At 41.7% G+C, this 23,104-nt stretch overlaps 1 pseudogene; it reads right to left on the bottom strand.

Moving 5' to 3' along the window:
- Positions 1-263: 263 nt before the first annotated feature.
- Positions 264-17,690, bottom strand: LOC142766058 (uncharacterized; annotated as a pseudogene).
- Between the last annotated feature and the right edge of the window lie 5,414 nt (positions 17,691-23,104).

Here is a 23,104-nt window from a genome sequence, read left to right on the forward strand (position 1 = left end):
TAATGTAATTTTACAGCGAAAGTTTTTATGAGATTACAACTCGAGTTTCACGCAGCACAGTATTTAATTGTCCGCCACCCCCAGCGTACGTAACCACATCGCGCGAAATTAGCAAAAACACCTAGCACCAATAACGCAGCAAGGCTCGAACCCGGGTCCGCTGGGTGCCAGCCCGGTAATCGGCCACTGAGCCAGCCGGTCTTTTGTTTCTTTAATGCATGAAATCTTCATTTGTAGTTGTGAGCTATGCACAGCATACTTCATCAGAAGTCAGGTAAACATGCACAAGCATCCAGAAGGGGAAGCCACCGCGGAACGGAGTTAAAAGTCCCAACAACACTGCGCACTTGAGCAGCTGCTTCTCGGAAGACAGATCTCGTCGACCGCGGTGGCTTGGCGTGTCTATCGGTCATGTGACTTTTCCATAGTGAATGCAGTCCCAACAACATAAACAAATAATATGGAGTATTGTCGGTCTGGCTCTCATTGAAAGGCAGGAACCTAGTACCATGAAGTGTGATTGGAAGTTCTTTTCTGGTGTTTCTTTTTAGAATGTATCAAAAATAAAATGCGTCACGACAATGAATGAAACAATGCTCTATCATCTCGGGTTGGTTACAGAGTCTACAATTCACTGTCCAAGCTACGAATATTGATTTTTCATTCAGCCACGTTTTCACTGGTAGAGTGGAAATGTGCAGTTTAAAGAAAAATGTTTTCGCGGAGGGCGATATACACGTTCTACGTACGTACGGGAAATAATAAATCGTGACCAGACAAAAGCGAAGACGGAATGCAATAAACGGGGTCGGGGAAAAGGTTATTGACAAGCGCAGTGGTCAATTTTGTTCTGTCAATACTACAGAAATACTCCAAACTAAACCTTGCTTTCAAAAAATTCCAACATTAACAATTTCTTTTACAAATCCCCACAATAGCGATTCCTTGGCCTGTTGCGACATAAAGAAAATGTTAATACAGACGGTTTCGCAAGACCACTAAAATAAAGGAGTGCTACACATCGTTGAGGTAGAAAAAAAATGCGACACCAGCTGTCACACAAACAAATCCACCTGGCCGATGCCACCCTTTTCAAGCGGAAAAAAAAGGTTGTCCCTTCTCATGGTCTCTCTAAAAGAGCTCCAAATAAGGCAGGCAAATATCCCATGAAAGGCTTGAATGTACACACGAGAGCAGTGCTACACCTTCCGGACATAAATAAGCATCAATGCAAGAAATATGTTACACGCTTTCACTCTGGCAAAAAAAAATTGAAAGCTCTCGTACGTTCGATGTTGCCACCTTTCGGCGGATTGTAGTAATTGCAGCAGTCCGGTGTGGTCCGCTGTTATAATAGTTATCAAGAGTCGCACCAAGATACCTCATAGGAGTCGCATTTCAATGGATATGTGAGAAGACCGAAGGAGTTTGGGCCCACAGCCTAGCCAGAATCCTCTACTTTTTTCGAAATTAACGCCGGCACATGCGACTTCACAGAAACGTAAAGTAGTGTTGACTGCTTTTTGGATGCTTGGTTAATGAACGTAAAAGAAGGCAATGTAATCTGCATAAGCGAGAAGTCTAACTTCCTCGGAGTCATATCGGTATCCTCTTATGCTAGAATTTAGAAGCACACTCAAACATAATGCCTCTAGACAAAATGCAAAGAGCAAAGGCGAGGGCGGACATCCCTGACATACAGATGAATTCAACTCTATTGTATTGGAAAGAGTCCGTTGTACAATTATATTTGTTGTGCACCTCTTATAACAGAGTGAAATACTATTGTACAATACATAGCCCAACTGCAGGTGTCTTAGTAGCCAGAACAAAAAAAAAGCATGCTGTACCTTATCAAATGCTTTAGCAAGGTCTACCTGTAGGAGGGCTACTAGGTGCATGCTAACATCAATACACTCAAGGACTGAACGTGCTATATGTATGTTTGTCTGCATAAAGTGACCTCGAACTGAACATGTTTGGTGGTTACCTACAAATTTAGAGATAACAGTTTGTAGCCAATTGGCCAGTGATTTTGCAATTATTTTGTTGTCAATATTACATAACAAAATTGGCCTATGTCCGTTAACTCTCTACCTGTGCTTGGGACTTGTTGGCAAACTTGCCTTAGGCATCTTTGATGTCGGAAAAGCAATCGCATTAAAACAATTTATAAAGCGTTTTAAAACAGTGAAAGAACAACCAGTCGTCGATTAATGCAAATAGCGTAATGATTGTGTTGTCCAATGCTCCAATCCTATATAAAAGCTTGTTTTCATGAAACTATTGACTGCGGCGCATACCGACTTCAGGCATTGTTTTTCATTGTTGTCAGCCACTGCATGAAGAATTGGCACAAAATTCCTCGCAATAGTTTAGCGGATACCACGCTTCTCAGAAGAACGACAAAAATTAGCGTAGCGATTGCCGGCCCCCTACACCAAAATTTTTATTCTTAAGGCCGTAGTGGGCATCAAGCAAGTATGCTAGCAGCAGTTGCCGTCTGAGTGTTTAGAAAGGCTCTGAAGGGCTGCTGTTCTAACTTTTGCTGTGTCTCTGCTGGCCTTCCACGCCAGCCTTGTGTTTTTCTGTTTATTACCGCAGCTTATGAGCTGCACCTAAAGTAACAGACAGTTGCTAGGATCGACTGAGTTCAAATCTTGAAGTTGTGTTTGTGTCCAAGCTCAGTCTTTTTATACTGGCCTCCGCAACATGGTACACGATTACCTGTTCTTGAAAACTTGCAAGGATTACTGTTACCTGGCCTCAAACGAACGAAGTTTCTGCTTCTTGAAGCAACATAAACAATGTGTTTGTTTTTAACTCACATGCGCTGTATGGCGCAGCTGCATGTTGTATGAAACTTGGAGTGCCTTCTTTTCTGTCTCTCTTTTTTCTGTTTTGCGTGGCGTGTATGACTGCTGCGGTAGCTGTACTGTCGCGCTGTTTTTTCATAGATTCAAAAATATCCTTTGTGAAGCGAAAACTACTTTAGTTTTTAGTTTAGTAAGTGACGCTATAGTCCCCAAGGGTTTTTTTCTGGAGCAGCAAATTTCTGGCGAATAACAGAGAAGATTGAGAGGACAGTCGCAATTAATCAACTGGATCAAGTGCACCACAACGCAAGCAAAAACAACTGTTACCTAAAAATGCACGAAATCACAACGCCCTTTGGTTTACACCAAAAGACGTGTGTTTCTCCAATATTTTCTCCGAGGAACCAGCCCAGCTTCGTCTTATACGCAGGCATCTTACAAGTCTAGGCAAAACATTCTTGATCTCCATCTTTTGGCTCACAACAACCCCGTTCCAACAGCCCCCTGTTCCTTTGAAAGCGAGCACTCACAACCACATTCCAAACACTTTCAGTCTCATTCACAATTGTGGTTAAGCACAGCACGCAGTTTCGCACTGCTTCATTAGGATTTCGACGTGTAGTCACACAAAAGTACCTCGTCGACGTTCCACTGATCCTCACGCCGGAACGGGAGTTGAACGACGGCAAGACGTCAGCATTTTTTAAGAAGCGCGCGAGAGAATGTTTCCTTAATGGAGCCGGAACGATGTTACTTTTCTGCCGTCAGCTATATTTTCACAAGATAAGTATATGTGCATAGTTCTTGTTTTTTTCTAGTCCCGTTATACCGCCATTTCGCACAAAGAGCATTTCTTTGGAAGAACGTCAAAATCTTGCTCATTTTGTCATTGTAAGACCTACCCGGCTATAACCACTATCTTTATAGACGAGTTTAGTCTCCGCATAAGACTGTGGAAGCATTTTTAATTTTTTTATCAGTTGCTGTTACAAATTGCTGGTGATTCATGCAGCTTCAGCACCGGCTTAAAACTTATGAGCTAAGAAACTTTCGTGTGTGTACGTGGGCAACCTTGCTTTGGCACGCGCGCCAGTGTGTGTGCATGTAGATATACAAACAGACACAGTTCACATAATGCACACGAAACACACGCATGAAAGACGGAAATATCAAAGTGGAAGCAGCTAAATGGTAACACGTTGTGGGAAAAGCAGAATGAACACGATAAGTGCCTCACACAAGGCTTTGACTGACGTTTTGATAACAGGACCTCTAATTGTCCAAGGCGAGGGACCCTGAAAGGCTAATACAATTTCTCGTATGCAAACTTCAGCCAAAAGCTTCTCTAAGACATTTTCTTTGGTCCACCTGCTGATCTCACAAGTTACCAGATGCAAAGTACAGACAAAACGCAAGCTGCCAACAGTCTAATTTCACGCACTTATTAGTCAGGCACATACCTGGATGTTGTGATTCTTTAGGTGGCAATGCACTATTTGAAATGAATCAACGAATAGTTTACGTTCAATTTGTTTTGGTTTTTTGTGCTGTACTTTCCTTAGCTCTGCGCAGTGCACAATTATTTACTTGTGTGAGATGTGTTCTCGAAAGTTTCTAGCTTATATTTGCATTGAGACTCACAATAGATTGCGTATTTCTATGGAAGTGGCATTGATCCGAGCGTTCTCGTGGCACACACGACGTCGATTTTTTTTCTGCTTAGGTGGAGATATTTGTACCGTAAAAGACAAACTTTTTAAAACCAGGTGACTTTGCTACTAGCTGCGCGACAGTAAAAAGAAATAATTGATGAAGGATTGTGAAGAATGTGCGGAAAACTCATTCACTTTTTATCCCCTAATATCAAAGCAAGTTGTTCAGAAATTATGTGCAATCATCATAACTGTAGCGAAAGTGCTGTAGGAAAACTAACTTGGGAGATAACTTTAATTTTAAGTTTTGCATCAGCTGTGGTTCTACTCGTTACAAAACAATAACTGAATACCTGCCTGAGCATGATAATAAATAAAAAGGTATTTCAAAAATGTAGGCACATTTACAGCATGTGCCTTTCCGGTCTGCATAACTTACAAGAGCACAACTTCTTTTTAAAATTTCTCTTTTTACTTATACATGTACACGTAAGAATAGCATCATAGTCAGCCTGGAAGTGCCTTTAATTATTTTTACTTGTCTATCAAAGCTTCTTCATAATAAAAAGTAAAACAATTAAAAGTGAAGAAGTATGCTGGTAACATATTTGCAAAGGCCACTCATTGAAGTAAAGCAATAAAAACAAAAAAGGCACGCCGCCTGAGGTAACTAAGTAGGTACAACTTCTGAATAGTAGAGCTTCTCAACGTGTTAGTTAATTGAGCACAAGCAGTGGCTGAAAGTTAGGAACGCCTGAAGTTACTTGCGAAAAAAAATCATTCAAAACTGGAGAAATTTGAGACTACTTGAACATTTAAAAAAAATGCTATTTTTTGATGATGGACCAATTCGTAAGGCACTGATTCATTTTTTTTCTACCATGGCGACTTTACTAATAATAAGAAAAAACAAGATATTGATTCTCCAGTCTGGCAAAGCATAAAGCACGGAGATGGGCCGTGTTCAACGTAAAATCTAGTAATAAAATCATGCTCGCGCTACGTCAAAGTCCGCTCATTTTTAAAAACCATCTAAGACCATGCTGAAAGAGGCTTCAATATCAGGTGTCGCTTGCAGCTAAATAAAGTAAAATTTAATGTTACCATCTTTGCGGTGCGTGCATCTGACGTCACGTCGTTCATGCATACAAAATTGAGAATGACCGTCAAAGAATATCAAGAATTTGTGAAACGTAAAAGAGACATTTACGTGTGCAAGAAAAACGTGGCAAATGACATTACGTATACTTGATGGAGTTTCTCGCTCATCTTATTCAAGCGAACAAGTGAGAAAGTTTGCAAAAAAAGAAAACAAAAACCTAGCATTAGGAATTTTGCTATAGTATGGAGCAAAATTATTGGGAGAGATTTCAAGTGCCAAGAGAAACAACTGCTTAGTCGAATGTTCCGATACTTTCGACAATGAGAGTCAGGATTCTGCTGGGATTAGGATCAGCGTAAGCCTGTGCGAAATTATTACCTGGAATGTGCTTTGATAGCCTGAACATACATGTGGAATATCTCAATAAAATTACTTCACCTATTTAGAGGTCAGAAGCGAGAAAGTCCAGTACGCAAGAAGGTAACGTTTTTAGCACTTTAGTAAATACCATAATTGTTCAGATTAGGACTCGCAATGAATGCGTATGAAATTCGAGAGTTAGTTTAATGAAAACAATGGTCGATGATCTGTCAGTATTTAAAAAAAATGATGTATCAGTGGGGCTAAAAAAACTGACGGTTTGCTTGTGCACTGGTGCAAATGCTTCAGTACCTGGCGTAGTATACGGGCTGACCATAGGTATTTGTACACGGCCTCTGCGATTGGTGGCCTCTGCAAGACCTCTGCCCACGTTCTGTATTTGGCTTCTAACTTAACTGCGGCACAGCCACGCCACACGGCCTGAGATTATAATAAGGCGACTAAGAGGGCACCGAAGCTGTTGGGATCCCTACAGCTTCGGTTCCAATCCCAATGAACCATCACTTGTGGACTAATTTTATCGAAGCCGATGGGAAATGCAAACGTAACGTCAACAGAAGTGAAAAAAAATCTCTAACAGTTATAGGCTAGTGATAATAAACACACCTATAAAAGGAACAATAACTTCACCTATAAACGGGTACAGAGTAAAAAGTGCCGCTGTCTATATGTAATAGGCGGGTCCATCTGCAGGTGCTCTTTACTATGGCGTAACTGTGATGATTAACTTCAGTTTCATGAAATGCAAGCAGCACTGAAATAGCTGAGGACACCAATTTTGCAACGGTTTGCTAACAGAAGCAGCCAGAGCCCGAATTACCCAGCAAGCAAGCGCGCCCTTTTTATGTTCAGGTGTGAAGAAGACCCGTCGAATGAGCCCTTTGTGCAAGACAGCACAAGATGTTTGTCTGAAGATTGTGTGAATACTGTGATCGTGTGCGACTTCTCAATTTGACAAGATATTGTATTGAGTAATTATGCATTGCCGCTGCAAATTAGCATTGATTAACATGGTATTGAATAAAGGCACACTTTTGCACAGACGCCAACATAGAGAGTTCCTCCTGTCCTGCTCAAGCAAAACTGGGCTCATATCAGGAAAAAACTTTAGTATTTAAAAGCTGGCGGAGGACTTAGCTTCCCCAAACCTGTCGTGTTAAGATACAAAATGTAACACTTTTCAATGCAGGAAAGCTTTGTTCGACATAAAATGGGCTCCACTGTGACGCAAACGACACGCATGCGATCGCATGGCTGTTAACGTGCAGCATCTTCTCGACAAACATTTCATGCACGGATTGTATTTCTGGAACGCTTGCAAAAACTATTTGCACGTGCATATTTTATCCCAGAAATATTTAGTAGTAACCTTTCTACCTTGTTACTTCCGCACATTGTTCAATGCACAAGAAAGTGAATGTTTCTAGTTCTTTTAATATCAAACTCAGATTACTCGGCGACATTAACGCATGGTACACCTGTGTACAAGCTTGACATAATTTTTAAATGCGAAGCGTTTCTTAGCAAACTTCGGTTACTTTGAGGGTATCTATCTATCTATCTATCTATCTATCTATCTATCTATCTATCTATCTATCTATCTATCTATCTATCTATCTATCTATCTATCTATCTATCTATCCGCCCACGACTTCTAGCTCTCCTCACCATTTCGATAATGGTATCGATACCAAACATGGTATGGCATAACATGACTGTATGAAGAACATATTTGACTAGTCATAACATTAAAAACATGACATATATGTCTTGAATGTCATGAATTACATTTCATGGTCCTGCAGCTCTAGCGGTGGTTTCGTTCTTATACATGTTGCAAAATTGGTATGGTATGGCATAATTGCATGGCTAACACAAGCAACAGACCCTAGCATGAAATTCATGACATGCGTGTCATTTAATAGCATGACTACATACCACGGTCATGATCACTCACGGCAGTGTTGCTATCGTCACATACACCAAATTTGGTACTACAGTATGAAAATGGGTGACGAAGTTCTGTGACTGGTGCAAACATGATAATCATGAGATGCGTGTCATATATCAACATGACTACACGCCACGCTCATGACGCGCTCGCGGCTCTTTCACTAGCTTCACATATGCCAAATTGAGTATGACGTGACGCCAATGGAGGACGAAGGTATGCTACTGGTGCAAACATGATAATCATGAGGTACGTGTCATGTTAGAACTCGACAACATGCCACAGTGAAGGTGCCAATACGTTTCGACGTGACGTGGTGCGTGTCAGGCGTTCATTTCGTCGTGTCACGCCGGCGTTGCCGTGCCTGGCGCTGGTCCTATCATATACTCGGAGGTGCTCGCCGCGCCGCGTTGCTCTGACGCATGCGCGTTTCAGCACGTCCGGCGTTCCTCCGTCACAAAAAGAGGGTGACGCAGTGTTGTCTTGGTAACGCATCGGTGCGAAATGCAGCAAGTCGTATTTCGTGCTTGTTGCCGTCGGGCTGCGCCGACAGATGCTGGTCGCGCCTGGCGTCAGACTATAGAGTGCTCGCGTTTTGCTAACGTAGCGTCGCTGAGCCCAGCGTGCGTGCATGCCAAAGCTACATTAGAGTATATTGGGCCCTTCATTATGAGCTCGCGGCAGTTTCGCTAGCTCGACATATCCCAAACTTGGTGTTACGTGAAATCAATGGATGATGAAATATATAGCTGGTGCAAGAATGATAATCCTGACACGCGCCTTAAGTAAAAACGTGACAACATACCATGCTCATAGCGTGCTAGCATCCGTTTCGCTAGCTTCACATATACCAAATTTTGTGACACGTGACGTGAACAGAAGACGAAGGTAAATTACACATACGAACATGGTAATCAGGACACGGAAGTCATGTACGGCATCATTTACCTCCACCTCGAAACGTTGGGCTGATTTTAAGGTAGCATATCACCATTTCTCATTCGTACTTAGCATATCATAGATTTCCACTCTACGTGGGATCTGCCAATCTTTTTATTAACCAGGTACGCGTGTTTTTACCTTCGGTGTAAGAAAGATTCACAACAGCCTACAGAAATCAGAACCTCACCACTGTGTAGAGATAGAAACAAAATGAATAGATAGATGCAAGGATGCGACAAGGCAGGTTTCTGACAATAACTTTCATCTCAGCTGTGATTACCATTTGATTGCCGACCACCGGACAACAGCAAGTGCCTACCGATTCGTCAAAATGAGAAATCATTGGTGTACAGAGTGCTGTCAACAAAGCACAGCAAAATGAAGCAGTGTTCACCTTGTGCACCGGCACTATAACATCGCGAAATGCACAATCACAGACCTCATCAATTTGCCTAAATTGTCTTTTGATTTCACTTGAACACTGTTACAACCACAATTATATCAGTAAGTCTACCATTATTGTGTTGGTTAACCTGCCTTGGGTACAGCAAAACGAAATTAGATAAACCTTAACATTTACAAGAATTCTCGATTCATTTATCTGATGGCATGATGTATAGCACCACTTGCATAGTGATATCGGCACTGCTGCTGCCAGTCGACCGCGCTCAATCCAGCGCAACGGATCCGCAGGCAAGTAAATAAAGCAGCAAACGCCGGATTCATAGATCATACAGTAACGAAAATATCACATACCACAAAATGTAGTATGATAGATCGAAGCTAGCTATTTTTGCGGTTGCATGTTTTGCACTTTTTCTCGCTTCAATGTTTTGCTGCGTTTGATCCGAGGGCAGACAGGCTTTCGCGATCAGTAAAGCAGGCGACAGTAGCACCCACTCAGAAACACGTCCGACGCTTTCACTCTGGATTCCGAGGGAGCGGGCCCGTGTTTGCGTTAGCCTCCTTCGTGTGACTCATACATGAGGCGAAATCGATCTAGACATTGCTTGCTCTCCTGGAAGGTGTCTTTCGCGTTCCGTACGATGAAACTTTTTGATACATTTTCAAAGAAAGAGCTCTATGAGACGTCTATATCGCAGCGTGACAGGTGGTTTGAATGACCAATGTGCCGGTGTAGGCATACGATGCCTAGATATGAATCTTGATCGCAATATAATGCAGATTCTTTTGGCAGTAAAGAGTACAAAGTAAAAATGGTGTTGAGTCTGATTGTGTTATTCATTCATTACGCTTTGACACTAGTCTTGTAACAACATCGCCGGCTGTTCTGTTTAGAGGTAGGGTAGCACTACGCTGACGCAAATAAGTAAACTACCGAAATCAATGGCGCTCGGTGCAACGAAACAGCACCGTTTCAGGAAAAAGCGCTCAATAGAATGAACAAATCACCCTCTTTGTGTGCTGAGTATGTTCGACAACATTCATAGCAAATATTTTTCTTCAGAAGTGTTAGCCTCCTGGAAATTTGTTTTCGTAGCTATTACTAAAATGAACTGAAAGTGCAACCAAAAGCCTGTATAAATAATGTGTATGCAAAATACAAAGGCTCACTAGAGTAAGAAAAATGCCGCTTGATGATGAGGCCCCTAGTCGTCACGAAACATGCGACTTGCGAGCAGCTGTTCATTTTCTCTCCACACTCGCTTGCGCAAATGTTCCGCAGCATTTTAGCGAATACAGGAACTGAAGAGTCATTCTTCTGAATGAAATGCCAGTTTTTTTTTTCTCAATATGCTGTTGCTGCTTTTACTTTAAAAGGACACTAAAGGCAACTATTTAGTGGACGTTGATTGTTTAAATAGCGGTTCAGAAACAACGTAGTGTTACTTTTGTGCCGAGAAACGCCTGATTTTGAAATAAAACCACGTGTAAGTGGTCCCCATCGAATTAGTGCACTTCAAATTACCCGGCTAGACAAGCAGACCGACTGAACTGACTCACGTCACTGTTGCCGTGCACAACGTTGCCCGGCTCTACTGCGCCAGTAACAGCAGACCAAAAGTAGTGGGAGCCACAGCAGCAACAACGGCCACTGATCGATTTCCCGTCATGCTCCGAGATCGCAGACGTTTTTTGGTTCAATTGTGCTCCGCTAGATGACACCACCTGTCCAGCTTGACTACCCAAAAATTGAATTTTGAACCACTCGCGCCATTCCCCATTATAACGAGCGGTGGTTGTTTTTTTTTTTCTATGAATCAAGCAGAAACAAACAAGCAGCATTTTATTGCGTCTCTTGATGCACGGAAGCTTGTTTATTTAGTGCAGCTATATTGATTTCTAGTGAATAATTATAGGCTGTCTGAGTGGCGTCATCAAGATCGTTTTAAAAATGTCCTACTGCGGCGCGTGCGCTTTTCTGCATTTACCTTAACTTCTCGGTAAGTAGGGCACTGTTATTGTTATTGTCGTTTTACATGTTATCATACATTGAGTTTTCACTCCGTCGTAAATTGTTATTTAATTTTAGTGACCCTTTAAGAAAGAAGGATGAACTACTGTTGTCTGCATTTGTGCACAAGTGTGCTTCCACCAGGATGTCAATGAAAAAATAATCTCTTGCATTTTTAGTACGCCTAAGATCACTTTAGTTAATGAAGGAGAAGGAATCGAGCTATTATGTGAAAAAGCTGTTGTGTTGGTCACCCCAAAAGATTCGTTAGCTAGCCAGCTTTACCTGCGAAACAATTGTGAAGCAGGTTTGGACTCCCGAAATTCCTTTTCATTATCTGTAAGACAACACATTATATGAAAAAGCAATCCTTTTGACTGAACAAAAGGCATTTGCTAACTGCCTGTAGGACGTGCGTCACCTTTGAAGCAGTGTTGTTCTGTAAAAAAAATTGGCACATTCAGGGCTTGTCCAAATCAATTTCACGCAAAGCCGCCCGTTTATATTTTGCATTTTTTGGTTTCTCGTTTTGTGCGTTGTGTTACGAATTGACTCGACATAATTTTGCAGTAGAGTACACATCGCAGACTTACCGGGCACCCAGACTATGCTCGCGTTTAGATAAGTTGAAGGGTCAAAGGTAAGTGCCTAGCTTGACGTAACGTCAACAGTCATGTTAGAGTGCAGATGTCAGTATGGTTGAAACGAAGTTAACTCAATAGTGCGATAGTGTGAATATCATACGTAACCCTTGTTAGCGTATTTCTGCGGGGTCGAGCAATGCTAGGATATACCTTGGTGAATCACAAGGATGTAAAGTTTATGCGACTGCTAAAAAGTAGCACTGACACTGGAACCACAATTAGTGTTAACCCTACATGCTGCGTGTATTAGAGAAGGGTATAAGCAATGTTTATTGTGTTTATATAAAATTAGATAACCAGCACTACACATGCACTATTGACGTTGAAGCGAAATCACACATGAACAGGACATTTTTCCATGGCATTTTGAAACCCGGTCGTGACTCCATGATAAAGTACCTGACTGCCTCGCAGAATGCTAAGGATTCGTTTCTGGTGATATTCTTATTTTAATTATTTCAATTGTTTAGGTGAACGCGTTCACAGCGGGTTTTGCCTAATGAACTTGCTTGTATGTTACTAATGTCAGTTCTCGCGACCCTCGGCAGGTCTTTAGACTGTCAATCACATGTGGCGCACAGCTCCCTTTCGTAGCCCATTGCATACGGATATGTGTCACACTTGTAAGGGGAAAGGTTTGGCGATGTACAGGATAAAAGTTTGACATATATTCGGTTCATGACGAAGCAGTGATATTCATCTAACCCTCTTATGTTTTCGCATCTTGGTTAAAACAAAGATAAGAAGGCTAACACAGGAGCGAGTGAACGTAGGTGGCAAGGCAGATACGCTCAAAATGACGTAGGTTTGCTAAATGAGGGAAAGCGTAAAGTGAAGGGCTTGTTTTCTTTGTTAGGTACAATATTATTGATTATTAACAGACAATGGTGCCAGGAGAAAGTGTGGGGGATGTTATTATATGTATGATTGTAATGTACATTGATGAAAATATAACTTGCCATGAGCAGGGAACGAACCTGCCATCTTCGAATAACGCGTCCAATTCTTTTTGCAGCACGTGCCATTGATAGTAGCGCTTAGTTTGACCCGGGATAAATTTGATGAAATTTTGAGTAAAGCGTGATTTGCTTTTGTTGTGCAACAATAAAGATTTTTATGATGCTTGCGGTATAGTGACGTTACAAGAAACACCTCTTGACTAGGTTTGCAGCATCATACAAGCCTTCACTCCACAGCACAATCATATGCGTATGGTACATGATACAGAATACACATACCTAAAATTTACAATAAAAATATCATTTATGCAGAGATGGGAGCGCATAACCCAAAATTACATGTATGACAATGCTGTATTGTGAAAAAATGGACAGAGCCCGTGCTACTGAAAGTGCTGTTAACTTGTCAATAAAGCATGCTTGTCCTCGATGACTGCGCTCTTGCGTGATAAACTAATTATGGTTATTAAATTATATTTTGTTAACCTGCCTGCAGTGCATGCGTTGTCTGTAGACAGGGCTGTTGTGTCGAGAAGCGTTTGCGTTGGCCACTGCCAAAGCTTTGTTTTTCCTGTAAAGCAGGCTTCGTCTGCAAGAGAGCACTGCGGTTTGGAAAAGGCACTTGTGTTGAATATTGTAAAAGTTTGTTTACCTTGTTAAGCACATGCTGCATAATTCTGTGGAGCGCACTTGACAAGTAATAATTAAATTCCTAGCTTAAAATTTAAGATTTCATAGCAGCACAGTCGCCTAACCATTGCCGCACAATATTAGAATAGCATCCGCATCAGAAGGCATATATTCGGGTGTATCCTAGGGAGAAAGCCAATTTACACTCCTTCTCAGTTCTATCGTTTCGGAAAGTACTGCTTTGCCATACAAAACGCCGCGATGACCCCATTGTGTGAACAATGCACTGCTCATTTATACATGAAGAAGTTTCAAGTCCACGCAGCCATGCTTTTACAATGAATCATGCAGTATTCTTTATAATACCTGCGATATTACTTCCTAAATGCGTGGAACCCACACCACCGATGTCTTCAGAATTATAAAATATTTATTTTTCCTCCTCATATTCAGTTGCGATATTTCTGTAAACTAAAAATAAACAATAAAAATATTACACATGCAATTTAGGCAGCTCAAGTAATCGGATGTTGTACTGATGTCATAAATGCCAGTTTTTGATGCTATTTTTGCTCTTCGCCCGCTAGTTCACTTGACTGAAAATTCTGATTTTACGAGGCATGGTCAGTAATTTCTGCTCATATACATAATGCTCGACTTTATAGATAAGACGCTGCTTTCCACGTCTTCGTCCGAAAACCGGCCTTAACACACATTTCAGTAGCTTCTGGTAACGGTGCTCACTTTCAGCATGTTCTACTGGTTAGACCATCCTAAGAAAGGCATGAATTGGATACAACTAGTATTTTCTATTCGGTTAGAAGCGATTGTGTTCACATACGTACTTTTTTGTATTAAAGAAAGGTAAACAGACCTAGGTAGAGAGTCCCCAATAATAGACTTAAAGAACAAGGTACCCTTAACGTAGAGCACCAATCACATGACTTCACCCATGAGTCCATCCCCATTACCATATTAAGTCAATTGCTTGTTCTTTTTCTCGAGAAGTTCCTCACTAAAAAGCCATGGCAGTCCGCTCTCGTGCTTTTTTTTATTCCCTGCTACCAATGTGATGTACCCGACATACCAGTGTAGTAAAACGATACGCACTTTGGTCTTAAAGGTCAAAAAAAAAACTACTGAGAAAGCTCAAGCCAATTTCTTCCTCCAGAGGTCGTAAGTCACATTTTGGCACGTCGCACGGCCCACGCGACCAGGGCGCATGTCACGCAGCGCGACGTCTACGGCGATGCTCGCAGCGAGTAACATGTAAAATTCAGAGAAACGTGGCTACGAGAAGAACGATGATCCATGGCTGCACGGGAAAAAGATGCCTGGCCCTATAGCTTCCACACTCGTGAGCGCGTCTGTAACGCTCCCTCCATGTACGAAGCACAGCTGTCATCGGGGCCTAGCTGTCCCCGAAATGGGTGCTGTAAACACGAGTTATGACCACTTACACTCGTAACACTTCCTAGCGTCACGAAACATATACCGTATCTCCACTCGTTTAGGGCGCGCGTGCTTTAGAGCTCCGGGGAGTTGACGGAAGGGAGGCTGCTATAGTTTTACAGACGGTTTCAAGTTTGCAAGAGTTGTACCCGAAAAAACTTCCAGTCGCCTCACTTACCAGCTCCTCACGTCGAAACTGACAGCACGTTTTAAGTTTCTTTCCGAGAGTAACGAACGTCTTTCATTATCTTTTCAGATAAAAGAGACGCGCATACAGTTGAAGAGAAGCACTTCAAATTTCTATGTAGCTCAAAAAAGGATGTACTTGAATATATTTTGCATATTAAGAGAAGGAAATTGTTGAATATAAGTGGGCTATTTTCTGATGCTCTTCTTGCCCACCAATGCTACTGTTGAACTTAGGTGGACAAACGCCGATGTCATCAAGGACCTGTCATGAAAGGGTCTACACAGTTTATAAAATTGCACACAATTCAAATAAAATGTAGAATACCAATATTTACGTATAGTATCAGCACTCATTCTTTGGTTCACGTTCCTTTGCAAAAGGCCTAATTTAAAAATAAGTCAAATACAAGAATACCTCGACGATTTGGCTTTGCGTTTATATTTCCTTCGGTTGCTCTTACTGACATTTGCCCACAAAATTAACGCGTCCTGCAGGATACAGTACTACTTATTGAAAAAATCGATTGTTGGACCAGATCTTAAAGGAAAAAGTAGCTAGTAAATAGAAAATTTTGAAATAAATCATGTTTTACAGCCCTATTGAGAGTTTTTTTTTTTACAAAATTGTGCACAAAGCTCCGTACATAAGCCAAAACATGTCTTATTTCTAAATTGTTCTTGTTGTATTTGCTTCAATACAATTCTTTACATTCGGCAATAGTTGTGACAAAGCGATGCATGTTGAAGTTTACACAGATATCATGCAAGCTGGCTTGCCTCTGGCATTTGCGAACACGTTACCGGAAGACGTTAACGTCCTTGAACGACACATCTCATAAACGTAAGTCTATCCAGTGGCAATTTGCTAACGTGGCATGCTTTCACACCTTCATCTCAAGTGAGCGTTTCCAGGCCCACGTTGTACGGTAGCCCTAGCATATTGGCCACGTCACTGAACAGCCAGCCATGCAACCCGTGTCATAAAGGCATACGGAAGTGAATGGGAGGTCTTGTTTCATGAAGTGCAGTTGATCTTGGGCACGAGCCTTCCAACTGGTTTTCACCACCAAGAAATATCTTGCGCTAATAGCCGTTGCTAAAATGCTGATGCGCTCCAAAAAAAGGATTATGGAACGCAAAAGAATACACTGGTTGTAAACGTGACAAGCGTGAGGCACGGTTTTGTAGCAGCAGCAAGGACACGAGTTGCATTTAGTGCCCTTACTGGATATATATACCAGTACAGTCTGGGCAGTTTATTACGCAATTCTCCTTGAAAGGTATGTGCCTCATTTGTAGAGCGAGGAATTTTGCCTACTCTTTTATTGCTTCCTCTACAGGGAAGGAATTAGAAATCCGGAGAAAATGAGGTTGTCCATGAACGTTTCTGGTTGACTATCCTACGTGGGGAGGTGAGTGTATGAATTGTGAAGATTAGATTAAGAGGAGGACTCGAAAGGATGAAAAGAGCGATAAGCTGACACGTACGCGTGGCGTTGCTTCACTTGTTCGAGGAGTTAACAAGTATTGTAGAATTAGAGCTGGTCAAGCAGTTTGTCTAATTAATTTCTACCGACATACCCATAGTATGTTACAATCACTGTTCTTTTTTTTCAGTGCAATCGTTACGTAATACAGTTTTCGCATTTCCGAGGAAGCTCTCGGCTGAAACAGTGGTCCCATTTTTCGTGTTGTGTCAACAGTTGTACAATTTCTTGAGCCAGAATGCCATTAAATGCGTTATCGAAGCTACATAACACTATCAAGAATTTCGGATACACAGAATTGCTAGCAATTTCTCCACAAAACTTCCATAGTACATTCAATTTGTGAGTTCTTACTCGTAAAAAGCGTTGCGAGGTAAGCAAACTGGGAGTAGCTATACTAGACGAAATTTTGTGCGCGAAAATTTCGTACTGAAGCTTTTTTAGAGAAAAATATTCAACAATTTGAAGTACGTTGTATTCGACTTTAGGAGAGCGGTGACAGGGTTATACAAGGCAAGCTACCAACTTATAGTTAGTGTTCTAGTGGCTACAAGTTCTTTTTTTTCACCCAATAAACCACAGTATCTCCTCTCTTTAAAGAACCCCGGCTGGTTGTAACTTCTGGAGCCCGCCACTCTGACGTCAATGATAATCATAATGTGGTTTTGGGGCGTATATCCCAGATAACAGTATTCTTCAAAATATCCAACATTTTAACAAACAGTAGTCTAGTTGTACTTACAGAGTACCTTGGTTGGCCCTATACACTGAATCACATTCACTTTTAGAACAAGAATGCTTACATAACTTTCTCCTAACCTGGTCACCAAGGAGACAAAAATACTCCAATTTCCGCACCCCAAAACACTATTTTTCTCGTATCACCTACAGTGCACCTCCCACTTCCATTTATTTACTTCTACGAGAACGATGAAACAAAAGAATGACTGAGCAGGCCATGCGAAATTTCCTGATGAATTTTCTGACGGTAGACACAAGTGTGAGCTGGTGGTGTACCAGGAACGACATCTGTTGGGTCAGAGTCAGTTAGGCTGCTGCCGTGAACCATGTCGTTGACACACGTACAATTCACCTTGGTGTGTGCTGAGCGCTACCGCGGCCTAAATTACTTTCCTCGTTTAGTAATCCGAACGTACATCTTCACGTGGCTCTTGACTTGGGCAGACGGCAACTGTCCTCGTTTTCTCGTTAATCTGAGTAGCAACTAAGAGCGAAAACCACGACACAATGTCCTCACGACACGCAAGTGCTCATTAGCTAAGCGCTAACTTGTAGCCGGTGCATATCTAATTCAGTGTTCTGCCGCTGTGGTTTCTTGCTTTGATACAATCAGCCAGCGCCCCACCACGCTGGTATAGTAGCTAAGTTGCTGACCTGCAGGTCGGGGGATCGAATCCCGGCTGCGGCAGCTGCCTTTCTAATGGAGGCGGGAATGATGCAGGCCTGTGTGCTCGGATTTGGATGCCCGTTAAAGAACCCCAGGTGGTAGAAATTTCTGGAGCCCTCCACTACGGCGTCTCTCATAATCATATGATGGTTTGGGGACGTTAAACCCCCCATATCAATCAATCAACAATCAGCCAGCATACTCTTCTAAAACCCGCCCACTTGTTGTGGTATCTTGTTTAGGACATCAAATTTGTGTTTCATCTTGAAAGCCCCTAAATGCGAAATAAAAACAAGTAAACTAGGCATGAAGAAGTAATCTGAACTTCATTGTTTGTGCTTGCTCTGAACCGACTCGTTATGACTGGCTGTGGCTTTCACAATCAGTAAAGCCGTCGTTTAACCAAGACACTTGCCTGCCCAGCAATCTACGAAGTTCGGTCGGCAGAAGTACGTCTAGCAATCACCTTTAGAATGCATGCCCAGCCGAAACCACCCTTGCAGTCAGAGCGTCATGTAAAGGAGCTGCTTGGCATATGGCAAAAGTGAGACATAAGAAATTCATAAAGCACGCGACTAAAGGCAAACGACTCAGATGTCCTTGAAGAATACCTCAAGTACTGGGAAGATAAGTTCTGCTGGAGCATTGTTTTTTTTTCTTTTCACCCTCAGCGTATCGCTCTCTGTCTCCCCTTTTCCTAATAATTTACAACTGATAAATAGTACGATTGACATGGTGTTTCTTTTATCAGTTCGGCGCTAAGAATCTATGTGTTAGCTCTAAACTGCAGTACACAAGTAGTGAAGCACCGAAAACTTATTTTCCAGTGTATTAGAATCCACCCTGATGAAAGACGAATCCTGGCCACAAAATAACATGTTTCATGAAAACCTTCATTTCAAAGGATTCAAGCAATCTTAGCTTTCGCCATAAAAGAATTTCTAACTTAGTTGTGCATATTTGAACTCCCGCTGGCATTCGTGTATCCTGGCCCAATCGTTGGTTTAACGTCTCGTTTATCAGGCTACCAAAGCGCATATCAGAGACCACGCTGGAAAAAGTGGGTTCTTGATATCTGCTTCACCTGAAAACCGCAACAATACCAGATGCCTGCTGTCATCCAAAACACCACCACCCTCCCTTTAGCGAGAGCGGTGGGGTTCACATTTTAAGGTCATCGCTTTAGCGATGAGCATTAGAGGCGAAGCGGCTATTTGACTAGTTTTTGTAACGCTGTCCATGAGTGCACATAACCCCCTTGCTGCAGGTGTTGGAATGGTGCCGAGTAGGTCAAGGAGCAGGTGCGCGTTTGCGTCACCCTCTCTTTTGTCTGCAGCAGCTGCCGAATCTTCCAACCACTCGCAACAAACTTCTTTCCAGCTTTACCCTCTTCGGCGCCCACAACGCTCCACCGCACGTCGAGGGGAAACACTAGACAGATTTGGCTGTGCATCCGCAGCAGCCGTATGGACGCGGCCTGCCATTGCAAATGGCTTGAAGGCTGCGTCCGTATGTCTGCTGAGGACGCGTGACAAAATCTGTCTACTCTTCCAATTTGTTCATTTGGCATGAAACTTCCGCGATACCCAACACGCTTCCTGTGCCCTTGCGTTTCAAACAAACGTTTTCGTGATTAACCAATTCATCGAGTTTCGCTTCAAACCGTTCTTCCTGCACCCACGTCGACGCTTGTTTCAATCAGGTCAACGCCGTGCGCACTGCTGCTGCTTCTCATCCAATCATGCAAAGTTTCTTTCGGGGAGATGTTCCATAATTTAATGCAGCGAGCTTTTTTTATCGAAGAGCCCTCATAAATTACAAAAACCTGGCATGCGCAAATCCGGTAGGCGGATAAATGTTCCAGATTTGAGGTCCCCAGTGTTTCGCCCTATAGCACCCGCTCAACCTTGCTTCCCCATTCTCTCTATTATCGGGAGTCAATAAAGTTTATTGTGCCTTTCAGTGAATTCAATCACATATTTTCGCTAATTAACTACTGAGGCTATTGTATTTTTAATAGGTAAATTTAGGATTCATAGGCACGCGATGTAGCTGCTGAGTCGATGCCCTACCATTTATTTTTGTTTTTAGGAGACCTTATGAGTGCTTCAAACTCTGGAAGCATGGGGTCAAACGCTTATAATTGGAAGAGAAACAAGAGGATTACTAGCTAATCCTTCTGCAAAAATGCAGTTCAATCATGTCCGATAGAAAATAAAGCTTTAAAGTTTTTCTATATTACATAAAAAACGAAATCGAAACATGTAGTCAAAGAAAGAGCTGCGCAAACAATTCATGACTGATGGCATGTTTTTTGTGAGGCTTGCAGCAGCGCATCATGGAATATTTATATTGGTGCTATCAAAGTGAGTTAATGCATTCCTTATTCTCTGGGGATCAGGTGTTCATTTCCCAATATTGAACTTAGCATTTTTGACAAGGTAAGCACGCACTGTGAATAGAAGCGAGGAATGAAGCGCAACGCTGAAAGAAAAGTAAATCTGATGGCCACTCGCGTTGTGTTGAAGTACACACAGAGCGTCCAGACACTCTGTTTGCATTTGTCGTCGTTCATGCATGCATTCTGCCTGTACCCTTAGAGATTTCTCACAATCACACTGTGTGATGAGCATGTAGCAAATATTTTGGAAAAACTTCCATATCCGCCTCTAAACAAAGCTAAACAATAGTTTTTCTCGAGATACGTATAACATATTTTCATCATTCGTATGAATCATAGTGCAAATACACGCAGCAAATCTTTGTATGCGATCATTAGACCAGCTGCAGTGCAAGTTTGCTTGACTGAAACATAAGAATTTGACCCGATCTCATTGAAATACAATATCACGAATTATAATAACCTGGATGCTGATGTCTTATCACAACTGCGACACTTAAGGCGCCAGATCCTTACTAGCAGTAATGGTAACATTTCAGAAAACTATTGCGAAGACAAAGCAAGGAAGACGAAATGTGCACGTGTAGGCGAATGAGTTTTTTTTTTGATTTTGGATTATGCAGTTTATGAGAGCAGTACACTTTTTTGCTAGCGGACATCAAACCACCAAGCTAAAATAAGTAAAGAAGCTTAATAAATTAACACAAAGCAATAGCTAATACAGTAATAGGCGGATTAAAAAAATAAAAGCGCGTACTTTAGTTGCACAGTTATACAATTACCTTGAAACTGCACGACAAGAAATTGTTTTTTTTTTGTTTATACTGTACGTTGCACATGACATTTTGGTTTTTTGTAGCCAGTACTTGTGTCGGCTTCTGTATGGCATAGAGGTGAAATAACAAACGAAGTTTTACAGCAGCCATTGTTGTAGATTATTTTAAAGAACTTGTCTGTGAAGACTGTGTTTGCGGCAAACTATATCATGCAGGTAAGACCCCCAAGCATGTGATTTTTTTAAGGAGCAGCTGAGGCTCCACAACTGAGACAATACAATTGCTTTTCTGTGCTCAAAATGGGTGGCCTCAACGAAGTTACATGATGTTCACCTACTCTTATCGTAATTATTCCAACATTTCTTTCACATCTTATGAGGGCAAGTTTGCAATTTCATGCAATGAGCCTCTTTCATATTAGCGCACGTTTTTAAATCTAAGCCAGGTACGTGCAAGCAGTTGTGTGTCCTACATTCTGTATACTTTCAAATATAAATCCAATACTGCTTAAGAGGTCGAATATAAGAAACTTTCAAGATATAAACGCTAAATTTGGGGCATCGCCTTATGCTTTCCTGTGTCGTCCCGTAGTTATAGAAATAATTACGCAAACGATATAACAACAAGCGCACGTGTGCTTCGCTAAACTTTCAGCCGCCAAACACTTAAAAAAATTGATGTTGCTGCTGGGAAAAGTTTAAGTGATCAAAATACAGAGAATATTCTCATCAACTTCAGAAACGCGCTAGTAATAAGGTGGTCACTTATATCTTAAACATTATCAGAGTGATATATTTCTACTCAACTAACACCTTACTTATTCTTTCTGGGATAACGTTAAGCATGGTGATGACATGTTAAGTATTGCTGTCTTCAGTGTAATTGTCTGCGATTTCATCTCGTCATTACTCACTTAGTTTCCTCGAACGATTCTATTGAATCCAGCCGATACGCACTGGTCATTACTGGCGTACATATAAGCATAATGCCTAGCTAAGGGTGTAAACCTGCGTGGTTTTTTTTTTTCGAAAAGTCAACAATAACAGGAGAAATGCTGTAACTTCACGCGAGAATTCTGCTTCGTCAGCAAGTAGACAGCGACAGCGCCATATTTCCTCACGGACCCCTCAGTCTTCTATGGGTATACAGACTACGCGGTAGTAAACTGTCTTCGCACTCCTCTTACGTTTTTACTGGAATATCCGGTTTTTCATTGCCTGATATTTATCATGTTGGTGGCCCGGCCTTCAAACATTTGTGAGACTTCCCAATATTATAAGGGTTGCCCATTGCTGGAAGGTTAGAAGCCTAGTAAAAAAATCAATTAAAAGAATCCCGGGATGAATTATTCCAGCGTTGTTGCACGGTCGCAGACTGACCCATTGTTTCACAAGCTCACTACGCAGGTTCACGTATTGCTCAAAGTAAAGCGATCTATCTAATTGATGTTGTGCTTTAGTGAGTGGCATGTGTTTATATGAGCGCGCACATGATGTCAAAATGTAATATTTTCTTTGGTATGGCATCTATTACGCCTTCAAAAAAATGAAAAATCAAATTAAGTTTTAATATTTCATAATAAGATGTAAAAAATAGAATATACAGTAGGAGGTCCCGTAGTAAACACTGAAATGAGACCTCCTTATTTAAACACCCATTTTGTTACTGCTTCCGAGGTCTCACTTGATGCGAGATTGTGTCCAGAGCCAAGAATGGGTTAAAAATAGGGATGATGCGAGATTGTGTCCAGAGCCAAGAATGGGTTAAAAATAGGGATGTGCGCCATCTCATTCAACGAATAGCCAATTGAGCATGAAAGGCTCCCGTAGTTTAGACGCGTATCGTACACCTGGTATAGGTTACGAACGAGGTAGCAATAGACAGGACCCGAAGGAAAT

The sequence above is a fragment of the Rhipicephalus microplus genome, chromosome 6 (genome assembly GCF_043290135.1).
Source record: "Rhipicephalus microplus isolate Deutch F79 chromosome 6, USDA_Rmic, whole genome shotgun sequence".
In the NCBI taxonomy this organism is placed as follows: domain Eukaryota; kingdom Metazoa; phylum Arthropoda; class Arachnida; order Ixodida; family Ixodidae; genus Rhipicephalus; species Rhipicephalus microplus.